The 15,940-nt window shown below is 47.5% G+C and overlaps 1 protein-coding gene across 3 annotated transcripts in view; it reads right to left on the bottom strand.

Annotated features, from left to right (window-relative positions):
- The window catches only part of ptprea (protein tyrosine phosphatase receptor type Ea), a 61,472-nt gene that overhangs the window by 18,029 nt on the left and 27,503 nt on the right, over positions 1-15,940 (bottom strand). For 2 of the 3 annotated variants that reach the window (XM_076298671.1, XM_076298669.1), the window contains exon 2: positions 13,549-13,831. The gene's annotated coding sequence lies outside the window, so the exon portion shown is untranslated. Of the gene's footprint in view, positions 1-12,481; positions 12,501-13,548; positions 13,832-15,940 lie in introns of those variants that run through there. The other variant, XM_076298670.1, reaches the window with a different exon arrangement.

Below are 15,940 nucleotides of genomic sequence, written 5' to 3' on the forward strand. Positions count from 1 at the left end.
ACACTTAAGTGTTGCGGGCGACATCAGGGCCGGCCGTGCGTGACGCAGGGACATGACGGCCGCTGGCCGTGGGAGGACAAACACATGGGCGGACACAGATGGACATGCCGACATGTTTAGAGCCCGGACGCATGCAATCACAGGACTCGTGTTGAGAGAAAGGCCCCTAAGGGTCGCTTACAGGCACATTCGCGAGCATTTCTAGAATTGGGGGGATGTGTGTGTGTGTGGGGGGGGCACCCAAGGCTCAGCCCCGAGGCACTACAACTCCCAGAATTCCGTGTTCTCCCTACAGCAGCCCTAAGGGATGAGCTCCTCTAGGCTTTGTGGTCTGGTGCGGTCTGCTCTTCCGCTCAGGGCATCGTCCGCACTACAGACCACATCCTCACACTATCCTACACACACTCCTCAATCCCACGGTCTCACAGTCCACCACACTTCTTCCTGCCTCTCAGTATCAGTAGTTTTTTATCACGCCATCTTTCTTGTTTGTGTTTTTCCAAGCGAGTCATTCCAGGTGGTGGTTCCCAATTCATACCCAAATCACCTTATGTCCTCTCTCCAGGGAATCAGAGTTGTCAGCGCCTCATCAGGAAGTCCTCATGTGTCATCTCTCTGTCACAACAGGGGAATCCGCCCCCAGATTGGTACACTAACAGACTGTGTCACTTCTCATATTCCCCATCACACATGCACAGACCTATGGTCCTTAAGCAAACATCCAGGCTCCACGCCCCCTCCATTCGTCGTCTAGCCCTCCTCTGGACACGCCGTCCCTCCCTTTCCCACCCCTCTCCGTGTGCATGTCATCTCTGCAAAATAGGTCACAGGATGTGCCTGCAGAGTCCGTCCATTTCCGTCCTCTGAAAAGACATTTGTGCGTCGCCTCGGGTGGCACATTGTCTGTGGCGGTGCCACTCTCGCCTGGCGCGTCCCGGGCTGCTCCGGCGCAGTCGGAGAGAGAGCCACCCGAGCCTCCAGGTCGCCGTGTCCTAAAAGGAACGAGGGGAGTTGAGCACAGGACACATCTGACCACCAGCGGCTGTGGAAAGACACTAAGCAAACACTCTCCTCTGTCTGCACTGCTGTTCTCAGATCAGTTGTCACTGACTAACATAAGGCTGTGATTCAGTAGCCACTATGACCAATTTAATGATTGGTGCCTATTAGCCTATTAGTTCGACTGGATTATCAATGGACTACAAATGAGATCAATTAGATATAGCAGAGAATTCAGTGCAACAGATCCATGCTGAACTGAAGGCAGTCTAAAAGGAACTGAAATACCAAGAAGAATGATGTGTGTAAACAAGTAAGAATTAGTTGATGAGACAGCCATGAAGAAAGCTTGCCATAATGATAAGGCACTGCCACCACAATTGCCACTGATTACAACCCCAAGCAGTTAAAGACCTGTTTACTGAAGTTCACGAGAGCAGGCTAGCAAAACAAGATGCATCATTCATCCTTGGCAGACACTGATGTCGGGTTGCAAAAGTTTGAGAGGAGCTTTCAATACTGAACACACTGATAGGTTTGTAAAATATCCAAAACTTAGTGAACACGTATCACAGCTGTTCTATGTCATGCTGTAACACATCTATTCTGTACAACCTCATGTTGTATGGAGGAGTCAGCATTTAGCTATGACAGTTACAGTACAGTCTGCAAATAGTCTTCTCTGTCAAGTTGAACCCACAAACCACTGTACATTCACCACTATTTGGCACAACTACGCTTCAGACAAAGCTAAAAAAAAAAGAGACAGAGAAAACTGTTTCAGGCGAGAGCGGAAAGCACCACAATCTCTTAATGACTAATGCTAAAACTAGCCCTCAGCGCTCTCATGGCTGTAATGTTACACAACCAAGTGGCAGTTCCTCTACCTGCTGTTTTACATTTACCAACAATTCATGCGATTACAAAAGTGACAGAACTTCTTTTCACATTCACCTTTGAGGAGAATACTTAAACATCTGAAGACATGACAGTTCAATTAACACATGGAACTACACAATCTAATGCACAGAGGCGTGCATTGTGTGGTTGCTAACATGTTATTAGCATTAATGTATGCTACATTACTGGATTATATCCGTGCAACTCTCTAATATCTGTCAAGAAATGTGTGACCACAGCAAACACAACCATTGCAGACCCTCAGTCATTAGCGAGATGCCAGCGCACGGTGGACCACTCTCTTGCGGTCTCAGTGTGCAGAGTTGGGGACCTCCTTCCCTTGTCAGGCTGCTCTCTCTCTCTCTCGCGGCCAGCTCTGCTATTAACACCCTCCCTGCTTCTGCGATCTGCCTTTTCATGCGCCACGCGTTAATTAGCTACTCCCTCAGCGAGAACAAGCATGTTGTGAGTTAAAAGATGACAAATTTGCAGAGGGAAAGTGGGACGGCTTTCACAGTGTGCCATTATCTGGAGTGTGGTGGTGTGTGACTGTGTTGTGCTTGCAGAGAGACGGGCACACACACACACACACACACACACACACACACACACACACACACACACACACACACACACACACACACACACACACACACACACACTGCAGTTAGACCACCAGAGAATAGATCATCCCATCAAAAACAGATAAGCAGAGTTCACTTGGTGCAGAATTTGATTAATGTTTACTCTTGTCTTTCTTTCCATGTGGCCACCGCTTGACCTCCGTGCTCTTTGGCTTCTGCAGGATGACAGGGCAGCCCAAAGCCCACAGGTTTACTGGGCTATTTACTCAAATACCTGTGAGAAGGCTGTAAAACACACGGCACTCTGAGAGGGAGGCTAAAGCAGGCCTACCCACACAGAGCCAGCCAGTAACTGGAGCTGGATATCGCAACCCAGTTCTTTCTCTCTCACCCTCTCTCTCTCTCTCTCCCTCTCTCCTCTCCCTGTCTCTTTCTATCTCTCCCTCTCTTCTCTCCCTCTCTATCTTTATCTCTCTCTCCCTCTCTTCTCTCTCTCTCTATCTCTCTCTCTCCCTCTCTTCTCTCTCCCTCTCTTCTCTCTCTCTCTCTCCCTGGCTCCTGTCCTCCCTCTCCCACACACCTCCTCTGTCCTTTGTTCTCTTCCCTCTCCTCTGGTTTTAGGTGACTTGTTCTTATTCTCGGTGCTCTGTCTCGTTACAGTGCCCAAGGGGGGGGGAGGCAGAATAGCTCTGACCTGCAGCTTCTATTTAAAGGCGTGCAGGTGGCCCTCCATGGCCGCCTCAAACGGGTGGAGCCGGAGCACCTCCATCTGCTCGCCGGCTTGAGCGCATCTCCCCGCGCGCTGACCTATTTGTGGGGAAGGGGGCCAGGCTTCATGTTTTTTTGGTTTTTTTTTTTGACGCAGTGCCGATCACACCAAATGAAATTAGAGGGACGCAGGGACGCGCTCCTGCCCCGTCAGCAACCGGCCGGCCTAACCCCTTCAGCTCTCTGGGGCTGATGGGATTTCATATCGGCCACCGTCGAATTAATGTATCCGTGCTGCCACATCTCTCAGGGACAAACACATGGACATGCATGCCATTAGCATAGATTAATCTCTCCCTCTCTCACGGCACCACCCAAGAGCAGCGGCTAGCTCTCCCTCCCCTTCCTTATCACACTGCAGCTGGAGCTCGGAGTACGGCTACAAGATTTTACACAACTGAAGGTTACCTGAGAAGAGAAAAGGAAAATTGCAAGGGAAGGGAAACATACATTACACACACACACACACACACACACACACACGCAAAGCACAGGACTGTCTGCCAGCGTCAACGTAGAGCCTCACTGAGCATTTCCATGGCAACCTGTGGACTGACAGCCCGTGCTCTCTCGTTATGGAGCGAGTCAGACGGAAGGAGTCCTCAGAGGGTATTTATCAGCACTGACCCTTCCACTGATCCAGCCAGTGCAGACAGTGGAAACGCCGTCTCAAGCCCCTGCAGGTGTGCGAGATGTCAAACCTTGCTGTACTTCATTGGAGAGACAGTCCATAAATTGCTGTTTTTTCTCTTTCTCTCAAACTCTCTCTTCCCCCCCCCCCCTCTCTCTCTCTCCTCTGTCTCCCAGGACCACAGGTGCTGTGTTGTAAGAAAAAAACAAAGGGGTCTGAGAACGAACCTGCTTTAGACGGACCAAATTAAATCTTGTTTCTCATTTCTTGTTGCTGTTGTGAAAGCAATTTCATTTGAGCTGGCGTAAGCCTCCCAACAGAGACAGAAGGTCAATACAGACGCTTCATTACTCCCAGCATTCACCACAGTCTCCCTGTTGACATGGTGACCAATATTTATTTTTAGAGCCATTATGAACGTTACAATCTGCCTTTGCTCTCAGCATGTGGAACCAAATGCCTTCACTTTGCTTCAAAGCATAAGATACACAGAAAAAAGATTGATCTTGAGAGATTGAGACAGATTGAGACAGAACGCTCATAATTCACATCTTCCACTACAGCGGAGGAGCAGTGGAAAGCTGTCCACAGACCAGTGTTCACTCCTCTCCCTGCTGTTTCTAGCACTTTGTTAGCACTGCAGTGGGGGCAGAGGTCAGCTGAACTGTGCAGAGCGGGCACACTGGACACCTCAGCCACGTCCGCCGGCCATTAATCAGCTCCTCCCTCGGAGCACAACTCCGCCGCTGTCGCCTCCATGGAGACGACCTTGGGCCACGGCGGCCTGGCCAGACCCAGCAGATTTACACACAGCATCCATCACCTGCTGGCAAGGGGAGCATCTCCCTGGGTGAGCACAGGCATGGATGAAAGGCATGCTGGGGACTGGCAGTGGCACTGATAGACAAGGAAAAATGCCCCAGACGTGACAAAGCCTTTTGTCTATCAGAGGCCCCACCGTAACTACACCATGGATAAGAGGTAGCGCAAACAAAAGGGAATGAGACTTCAGATGGCAGAAAAGCTGAAATATGGCCCCCTATTGTGTAATACAAAGAGCTTGCACTTGCAACAGATAGTGTTTGAGAAAATAGTGACATTGTGACATTTGAGAAGACCACATAATAACATGGTCATAATGAGTTGCTACTGGCAAAAATAACTGAACAGTGTGTGCAATGTCAGACAGGGATCAAGCGCCAGACAAAATAACGACGAAATAACCAACGCTAGACAGCCTCCCACAACCTTCAGCATAATGCCATGAATTGTGTATCTGCTATAGCAGTGATATCTGACATATACAGTAAGAGATGTTGCATATGCCATATTCACAGTCATATGCTAGCAACCAAGCAAGCTATAATGTGGTGAACCTATGCTACTGTTGAGTGAACGGAAGCGTAGCCTAAACCTTCCTTTGGGTTAAGAATTCATTAGCGAATTGTCTCTCCATTGCTCTGACCCATATGCTGTGTTCTGTGAGAATAGCTAGCTCCAGAGTTTTCAGTGATTTGGCAAAAAGGGGAGAAATGAGAGATTAGTTGAGCTGTTAATCCCTCGCAGGAGGAAGAAAAAACCCAAAACACAGCGGCAGCGGCAGAGAACATGATCACATTTGCAGCCGCCGCCATACATAAGAGCGCCAGTGGGAAATGGGAGGCAGCACTCCTGGCTGCTGTCTACTACATGTGGAATCCACTGTCACATTCTTGTGACGCAGGGAGACAGTCTGTAATTAGTGGGTAAATATTTACTAAAATCTGCAGCTTACACACACTGACAGCCTGCTGGAGCTGATCCTCACATTCGGCTTGAGCGTGTGTATGTGTATGTCTGTCGGTGAACGTGTGTGTGTGTGTGTGTTTGTGTGTGTGTGTGTGTGTGTGTGTGACTTTAAAGACTATGTGATTCTAAGTGCTTTCTACAGAGTATCAAATGAACGTGAACTGTAAGCATACTGTAAATATATCCAATATATCCTTGTGTGTTTGTTTATATGCCTATGTGAGTGTGTGTGTGTGTGTGTGTGTGTGTGTGTGTGCATGTGTTTTAGTCAGTTATCTCTTAGGAGGGTCTCTGGCTCCAAATCTGCCCTGATCCACAGATTTGCATGCTTGCACGCAGCTTTATGCTAAACCACAGAGACACAGCACACTTTCACCACACAACATCCCATCCTCTGAACACCCCACCACACTTCACCGATAGCCACAGTGCCATGTTCCAGCAGTCTAGCAGCACACACACACACACACACACACACACACACACACACACACACACACACACACATAAACATGGACCCCCTCTCACACACAAACAAACAACACATAGACATGCCCATACACACACACACACACACACACACACACACACACACACACATAAATAAGGCCCCCCCTCTCACACACACACAAACAACACATAGACATGCCCACACACACACACACTTATATAAAAATGTCCACATACCATATTTGACTAAACTTTGAGATTCTTCTCCACCCCCTTACACCTACAGAGACAGCATTCCAGCACACCACAACATTCATCATGTCCCCTGCCCCCTCTCTTCCTCCCTCCCTCCCTCCCTTCCTCTTCCTCTCTCTCTCTCTCTCTCTCTTTCTTTCTCTCACTCTCTCTCTAGGGAATCGCTTCTCCAGTAGTTTCAATTATTCAGAGCCGATGCAATTACAGCTTTCAACCTGCGTGTCCACAGAGAGAGGCATGCACATCCCACCAGATGTGTGAGAAGTGACAGCATCGGATATTCAGCCCACTCGGCTCAAATCAGCTGATCCTGGGTCAGAATTTCCCTCCCTACAGCTTACCATCCACACCAAAGGTATAGGAACTGACCCTAATCCCAAGGCTTAGCGGTGGGCCGAGTTATCTGGGTGAGAACGTTGAGATAGAACATTGTCTCCTCGATTAACCTCATGCAGATGGGCACTCCCCTTCTGAATAAGGCTTGTTCCTGCTGGAAGGGATACTCCCTCCACAAAGTTACTCTCTTTCTCTCACTCATCTATCTAGGTATCTAGGCTTCAGGGACTGTAAAGAAGCTGGAGGCAACGCTCTTTGTTAATACTCTTCTATAAATTAATAAAACTTAATTGAACTGATGGAATAGCAAAGCGTGTGGTGGGGTTTAGTGAGCTGATAGTAGAGATGGTTGGGTGAGCAGAGGACAGATGTGGGGTGTCCCACAGTGTGTGAGTGCTCACGTGTCACTTCCTGGAGACAGCACACATACATGTTCCTGAGAGATGACATGAAGAAGCATCAGGGGAGGCTGCCAGGCTTCATCCCCAGCTTTCACTCATCAACCCATGACACCATGCAACATATTCCAAACATCTCTCTCTGCACACTCACAGAGGAAATGACATTTTCGCTCCGTAAGATGAACACTTATGTTTGTTTTAGTAAATGTTGTTTTGCAATGGCTTTCCTACAGGGATGTTCCATGGCTGAGTCTTTTCTCCTGAATCTTTACAATGATATCTAATCTGATTGCAGCAAGATAAATGCTCTGGAACAATCCTCTTTCCTTCAGGATGCAATGAGCACAAGGACATGTAATCCATCACGCTGAGTCCTTTCATTCTGCAGGAGGAGGAGGAGGAGGAGGAGGAGGCAAGGGCCAGTGGTGGGGAGAGGAGTGATAAGCACAGCAGCTCCAGAACAAAAGCCACTTCATTCCAGGACAGAGAGGCAGACGACAAGCACACATGCTGTCCTAGCAGGGAGAGATTCTCCAAGACCAGCTGACCAAAGACAACAGATGGAAACATCACTGCGAGTGTGTGGTGTGTGTGTGTGTGTGTGTGTGTGTGTGTGTGTGTGTGTGTGTGTGTGTGTGTGTGTGTGTGTGTGCGTGTGTGTGTGTGCATGCGGGTGTGTGTATGTGTGTGTGCGTGCATGTGTGTGCAAGTGTGTGTGCATGTGTGTGCAAGTGTGGGCTTGTGGATGAGCATAGCTGTGGTTGGTTGTGCATGAGTGTGTTTCTGAAATGTCAGTTTCAATTTGAGAGTTGTAAGAGGGAGGAGGAGAAGCAGGGGGAGGAGAGGAGAAATGGAGCCCAAGTGGTGACCTCTGTGAGAGCCATGGCTGCTGCTGGCAGGGGCGTAGATTTGCGTGGGGACCGAAGGACGTGTCCACACCAATGTCAAATTACGACTGAAATGTCCCCACCAATATTTAGGTGGAAATGTGGGAAAAAGCGCTCACATGCGCTACACAAAGAGTTAAATCATTTCTCACTTCGTGCTGCGGATCATCTCGTACAGATCTTGTAATGTGCAGCCTATAAGGGTAAATCGCGCTAATTTGAAGTTACCTATAATAACTACCAGTGAGCCGCAGTCTCCTGCGCAGCATGGCGCACTACAAGGCATATGAAGTGAGTCCAAATTCACCCATTTTTCTCTGTTGAACTTCTCGAGAAGTAGGCTACTCATCATGTGTCACATGAAAGAGCCTTTTCTCAGCTTTTAAAAGGTGCTAGCTAGCCACTATTTGCTGTGATAAACAGTTCGCGAGAAAAATAACTTCAAGAGATTTAATAATTATTCTCTGCGCCATCTCCACATCCATTCGTCTCGGTGGAATATCGTAGGCCTACACACTCTTCACGCAACACATGACAAACCATAGGCCTATATCAGAATAAACAGCAGACCTTACCGAACACAAAGGTGTAATGCATTCCCGTGTATAGTTAGCTGTTCCAGAGTAATCCGCTTTTGAAATAAATTGTAGCAAAATTCAACATGGTCTTTCGGCTTTAAGCATTTCTTAAAACTGAGCTGTGCTTACATCGCCTAGATATCTGTAATTATTAGAATCAGAGAATATACAGGCAGCTCACGGTTAAGAGTTTGTCAATGTAGCCTTAATGTTTTCTTTTCACAAAATAAGCATGCATGTATTTAAGTTTCTTAAAACTGAGCTGTGCTTAAATGGGTCAATGCATGATTTCATAACAGACCAAATAGAAAATAAATGTTAAATGTTAAATATAGCCTACATATCTGTACATATTAAAATCAGATTATGTAGGCTACACAGTATAGTTAGATCAAGTTGGACAGTAGCACATTTTAATCATGGATAGTAGTTGGACAATAGCACATTTTAATCATTTTATATATCTATGGTGGTGTTAGTGGGTAGTGTCCCCACCAAAGCTCAGACCAAACCTACGCCCTTGGCTGCTGGCAAATGAAAAGATGGACTTTCGAGGCCTAGACTCAGCTCTGCAATGTCAACTTCACTACACGCCATCCTGATTACTGCAGTGACATTCATACAGTATGTGGCATGCAGAGGATAGTAAACACAGATGGCAAAATGAGGAGAGTACATTTAAGACACACAAACATGTGCGCACACACACACACACACACACACACACACACACACACACACACACACACACACACACACACACACACAGAGAGAGAGAGAGAGAGAGAGATAGAGAAGTAGCTAACTCCATAGATAATACATGAAAAGAGACCTTCAAGGACTTCTTAAAAGAATTACATTGAGTACTCAGTCGTGCATGCGCATATGGGTGTGTGCAGGCATGCATGTGCGCTTGTGTATGTGTGTGCAAGTGTGTGCGTGTATGGAAGTACTGTAGATAACATATGGCTTCGTAATTTGCAATGTGAGCTTTCCTGCCATTCTGTAGGAGCAGGCCAGATACACTCCACAGAGGTCATGAACCTGAGCGCAGGCAGGCATGATCCAACACCTTCACAGCCCTTCTCCCCAATGGACATCAGATGATGACCGCAAATAATCATCACTGTTGGCCTGATTGAGACATTATTGAGAAAGTGCTGAAGTTACTGTATGTCATCATTACTTAACCACCATGGCTATTCAGTTACAGGAAAAGGAAGACCAGACACAACACCATTACACAACAACAGCCTGCACAGAGCAGCTCACGAGACTACATAACATGCCATTGCTCCTGCCCCTGCTCTCTACATGGGCACTGACTATTTGGACCATCTAGTGAGCAATGTTGAAGACTGGACACAACCTTGCGTCTTGTTTTTGCTCTTGTGTGGAGAGATAGCTCATTAGGCCGGGCCCTGGGGTCGCACAGTGGCGCGTATTGTCCTCGCGCTCGCTCGGCAGGGTGCACTGAGGAGAGCCCATTATGGCGCCCGGCCTATTGTCCTGCAGAGCCACTCCACCGACTCCCGGTCCCTCTTTAGAGCCGAGCGGAGGAAGTGCCACATCCACATCCACATCCACATCCAGTCCCCACACAGCAGCAGCAGCAGCAGCAGCCGCAGGCCTGGGATCTGGCCTGCACTCTGCCTGGGCTGGCTGGCTGTCAGCTCTCTCCCCTAGGCCCAGACATGCAGCCGGAGCAAAGAGCTGGGGTGGGGGAACGACTGTGTGTGTTTGGAGGGAAGGTGGAGAGATAAATGCACACGATAAGTGCAGTCGACCGTGTGTCTGGAAATGATCATCCCGTGTCATCACCACAGATGCACCACAGTTGTGCATGATATGCCTGAGTGACAGGTATCCCGTCCTATGGCAGCACTCGGTTGCAACCCCCCCCACCACCCCCCTGCCCCTGCACTCGTTGGCCCCTCCCGGTGGCTGCTGTCAGTAATGGAGACGGATCGCATGCTGTTGGAGGGCGAACAAGGGCAAAGTCACAGCAGCACGAGCAAGAGCTCAGACACGCCTCTGTTGAGAGCACCAGGCCCGCTGGGAAACAATCAGACACCTACTTCCTGATATCCCTCCCGCTCCGCCACCCATGCATTTGATATCCAATCAATAACACCCGCCAAGCAAGAGCTCCCCAACTCAGCCCAGATGAAAGACGCATAAAACCGTAGTTTCATTAAGAGCTTCACAAGCAGCCTGTGGGCAAGTGATACAGTAGATGCTGACCCACTGTGATCACACCATTGGTTAATGCATCAGCCATACAAGCCAGACTTGGCCCGGGGAGTAAAGGCAGGTTTATTTTTTTTCGGCACCAACAAAGGTCAGTTTGGCTGCCAAGAAAAGCTGTTAACACCGGGAGGGGTAGGAAAGCTCAGCTCCAGTGACTGCTTCTATTAAGAAAACATTGAGAACACTCAGATGGAAAACTTAGTTTGGGGGAAAGGGCAACGAGAGGACGACACCATGTGAAGTTGCACGTTCATCTCGGGAGTTCAGTGTGTCTCTCATTCATTGTGTGCTGTCTAAGGTGTGTGTGTGTGTTCGTGAGAGAGAGAGTGAGTGTGTGTGTGTGTGTGTGTGTGTGTGTGTGTGTGTGTGTGTGTGTTTGAGAGAGAGATAAAGAGAGAGTGAGTGTGTGTGTGTGTGTGTCTTCATGAGAGAGAGAGAGAGAGAGAGAGAGAGAGAGAGTGTGTGTGTGTGTTTGTGTGGGTGTGTGTGTGTGGGTGTTTGTGAGAGAGAGTGTGTGTGTGTGTGTGCGTGTGTATTTTCTGCAGCGTAAGCACATGCTGTCCCTCCATCTGCTGTTTGATGCAGACAGTTTCCTCTCCTCCACTGCCAGTCTTCCTGTCCCACTCTGAAGGGGAAATGTGTCCAGCGCTGTCACACACTCCTGAAACAACTTCTTGATAAGACACACACACACTCTTACGCAACAGATACTGTAGAGGCACACACTGCCAAACTTCTACAAATACTGCATACGGAACCTCACACAAGTCATGAGAACACACCAGTACTACTGTTTGTGTATTCAAGTGATACGGTGCAAGTGTGTGAGCGCACACACGCACACACATGCAGACACACATACACACTCACACACACACACACACACACCACACACAGCTCCACCCACCCACACACACACACACAATCTGCACATAAGCCAAAGACCTTGGTGTGAGAACTTTGTAATGTATTTCACTTGTTACTAGTTACTTGTGCGCTACACAAACACTTTGTACTAAGTGATAAGTGACAAGGAAACAACAGAACTCAACAACTAAACTGGTTGAGCAGGTTAAGAGGACACACAGTGGCTTCTCATCGCAGAGAAAGAGAAGGAAAGACACAAGCTCATGAGCATGCAGGCCTCTCTGCAGGGCTCCCACAAGTCCTTGACATCCTTTAAAGTTGTGTGAATTTCAGGGGGGAAAAAAAGAAAATCCTACAAAGTTTTTTTTGCAAATAGACATGAATAGACAGTGAAATGTCACTGGAACTGGAGAGACCACATAGTTTAACATCATTCTAAAACAGTACAATTGAGAAATGTTGAGAAGTGTTCACACATTCAAATTGACAATTGTTGATAGTGAGCTTCTGTAATGCCCGATTGTTCTCATTATAAAAAATGAAGCATACAGACCTGTGTCTAAAACTATGCCATGTTGGGTCCTTGGATTCAAGGATGTTAGACTTCGACTTGAATGTGATGTTTAAGGTGTTGTTAAATGTAGGTAGTCACTTCCACCAGTGTCCAGTCTCAATGTCCCACTCCCTGCTCCAGTCACCTCTATATTGCGCAATCCTAGCCACAGCTGCTATGGCTGTTAAGCTGTCTAAATGTCATAATATGTCACACTGGCACTAATATGCTTACTGTGAGAATGGAGCAGTGCTGCTGGGGTGTGGATACACAGCTGCAAATGAGTTCAAACCGAAGCAACGGGAACCAGTCACCCATGTGCTGCATCTGCTTCACACCTAGCCGTGGACCACTGACAAGTCTGCTTCAGTAGTAGAAACAGCTACTGTGAAAATCTCACTGTGACTTCCTTGGATCATCATAATAAATCAATTTGATTAAGACTGCAATTTTACTGCAATGTGTCTTGTAGGGACGCTAGCCTACCCAGTTAGGCCAGAGGTGGTCAGATCTTTCAGGCGTGGCTGATCTTTCACATCAGTGTGCTAGTTCCACTTTAATCGCTTGGTCCAGCCCAAACTCCTCCGAGCAATGCTCTGTGGTCCAGAGGGAAGTGTGATGGATGAGGAACTGGTTAACCTCACAACTGAGGCATATGACACAACAAACCCTCTACAACCCCTCTAGTTTCCCTTGCCTTACTTTCACAGGGTGGTCTTCCCTAAAAGCAACATTGTGCTATAACCAAAGTTCAATGATAGAGTCCTCCATTCTCTCGTTGTTACAAAGCCCATAGCAGAATAATAGTTTTGGTTATCCCTCGGAGACAAGAAATACTAGTTTCTGATTGACTGACAAGTGGGCTACTAATTCTGTATATTGGGACAACTATGAAGCAGAATAGAAATCCCCATTGCACATCAATTGCATCATCAGGAAACGACAGTTGAACTAGGAAGCAGGCTTTGCAACAATGGAATCAAGTGTAACCAAGCTAACTAGCCACCGTTATCACTGTGAGCAAAGTAACTATAGTGCAACAAACTGAACAAGTGGGCTTCTTTTTAAACTGAACCCTTTTGAGAACCTTTTAAATACATGTCTATTGCCTACAAACATAAGTGGTAGCCAGGGATAAGCAGGATAATAAAGGAGGTCTTTGCCTCCGCCTCGTCCATTAATTCTGTATATCGGGACACCTCGGCGGCCGCTATCCCTTACGATATTAAGAATAAACTATTTAACAGAAGGGACATATTCCAAAGCCCTGTTCAAATGTTGACAGGTCGTAGGCACAGTACCTTGGTGAGAGGTGCTTTCAGAGCAAGCTGGTTCTCAGGTCCATTCTAGCTGCTGGGGATGGTGCTGGGGCCGACTGTCACATCGCTCCCGGGGGTGAGGGGCCACGCTCTCCCTCCCTTCCTCCGTGTGCGCTGCTCCTCTGAGGGAAAGAAAACTGTCTCTCCTTCCCCCTCGTTTTTTCTCCCTCTGTCCTTCTTTGTGCTCCTCTACCTGTCCTCCTTCCACTGCTTCAAGGTCAGGGATGTGTCTGTCACACCACGCCTCGGAGAAATGATTCTCCACCTTTAGAGGAAATGAGACAGAGCGAGAGAGAGAGAGAGAGGGAGGAAGAGGGAGAAAGATTGTACATTAGACATTCATTTATGAGGACATTCTCCATTACTGTGAGACTAGAGGTAGATAACAGGCCCAAAGGGGCTCGGGGTCTGAGCTGTCAGTTCCAGTCGTGGCCCCAGCGTTGAGTAGGGATCAGGGGGCAAGACTACACCACAGGAGCGCTCACAGCTACAGGCCAGAGGCCAGGCAACCTCCATAGGAACTGATGTCCCCACAGAGACATCACAGTGGCTGCTCGAGCAACAGTGGCTGCTGTATTCAGTTTGGGTTTATAATCCCAAGTGGTCTTTGACACAGTGATTTGTAGAGAATTTCTAAAAGCATGTTCAAAACATTTTCAATGTTTTCACAAAAAAAATTCAACTGAAAAGCAACCTTGAACTGTGCCAGAGGGATTAGCCTGTCTTTTAAGAGATGCGTTTTGTTTTTTAACTAATGCGCCTTAATGTGTAAACGCTAAAGCTAGTTGACATCAGATATGTGTAAAAGTGATACATGATAGAACATATAAATCCCTTTGCCTTTTAATTAATCTGCTTCATCCCAAAATGACTAAGTAGAATAATTTTAATCCTAGATTAGAATTATAAGTAAAGAGTCTTTTTAATTCATTATCAGTGCATTTGGTTTATATAATTTATTTGATGGCATTAGCAGAAGAACTGAAATGTACAGAGCTACAGGGTGCATTCTGATTTCACTTAAGCACCGCCCCTGCCTCCCACATCTATTATGGCCATTTCATCAAGAAATTACCCACTGCTCTTCTATGGTATGTAACACCATGTGTTCAGTAGCAACAGCAAAGGGGAACCATGAACATCTAATGAAATGACGCTGCTAGAGCCAACGTGTCAAAAAGACAGAGGAAAGAGGAGGAATGGGCATGGCTGTGTTCAGAACGCAGCGGAGAGAGAGAGAAATGGGGGCAGGGGCTCCATTCATCTACCTGGGAACACTGAGCAGCGCGAGAACCTCAGAGCTTGTGCATTCCCAGCTGTTGCTATGGTGACGGTGTAGTCTCTCTTTCGCAGGCGGCCATGGCGGCGCTGAGATCAGACTAGACGAGGGGCTCCTTGGGCTCCCCCTGCACACACACACACACACACACACACACACACACACACACACACACACACACACACACACACACATAATGGCTGAGCGAGTGAGTCAGCCAGTCAGCGCCTCCGTCAGCCGGGCCGTCACACAGCCAGACCCTCCACAGCTGCAGGAAGGCCCAGGCTGGACGAGCCAGCGAGTCATGCCTGCACATTTAAGTGGCAGCTGCGTAATTGTGCAAATAAAAAGAGATTTAAAAGCTCGTCTGGCCGCCAGTGATTGTGACGGGGAAGGAAAGGGCTCAGGGAGACATTGGAAGGTGTCCTGGCTAAAAGCCATTTCTACAGTATTTCTGTCGATCTGATGAACAGATTGTTCACCACTTGTCACTAATGATGCTCATGATATCATGGTAGCCCTACTTCATATAAAATAGCCTGGGATGAGGAAAACCAGGCCATATCAAAGCAGCCCACTTTGCATTTGACAAAATGGTTTTCCCTGCCCTTGAAATAAGTACTCAATAAAAGATTACAACACCACTATATCAACAACAGTTTCATTTAATATGTTTGGCATGTATGGGAGGACATCATCACATCAAATAAGGAAGTGATCCAGCTATCATAGCACTATCTCAACACAAAACAGCACACTAGAACTGCTAAACCAGCTGCCAATCGCAACCCCAACTGAAAAAAACAGAATAAGAGACTGTGAAACAGTAGTGCAAACCTACAGAAATGCTACATTCATTTGGATGAGAACGAACAAAGGAAAATATTTCAGCAGCTGAGACAGACTTCCTGTGGCCGAGGGCTGCTGGTGGTGGCCATGTCATGTGTGGAGCTGGTGCCAGAGCTCACCTTTGGAGTGGGAGATGAAAGGTAGCGAGTGTTGAATGTGAACTCTGGAGCATGAAAATCTGGTTACGTCCCTTTCTGTGGGCTGAACAAGCCCAGATCCAATTATACGGGTCACCTAGCCCTCCTC

This window comes from Alosa pseudoharengus, unplaced genomic scaffold, assembly GCF_046254945.1.
Source record: "Alosa pseudoharengus isolate Yale_2024_CS ecotype anadromous, Long Island Sound unplaced genomic scaffold, YU_APseudo_1.1 YU_APseudo_1.1_scf_21, whole genome shotgun sequence".
NCBI classification, from domain to species: Eukaryota; Metazoa; Chordata; class Actinopteri; order Clupeiformes; family Clupeidae; genus Alosa; species Alosa pseudoharengus.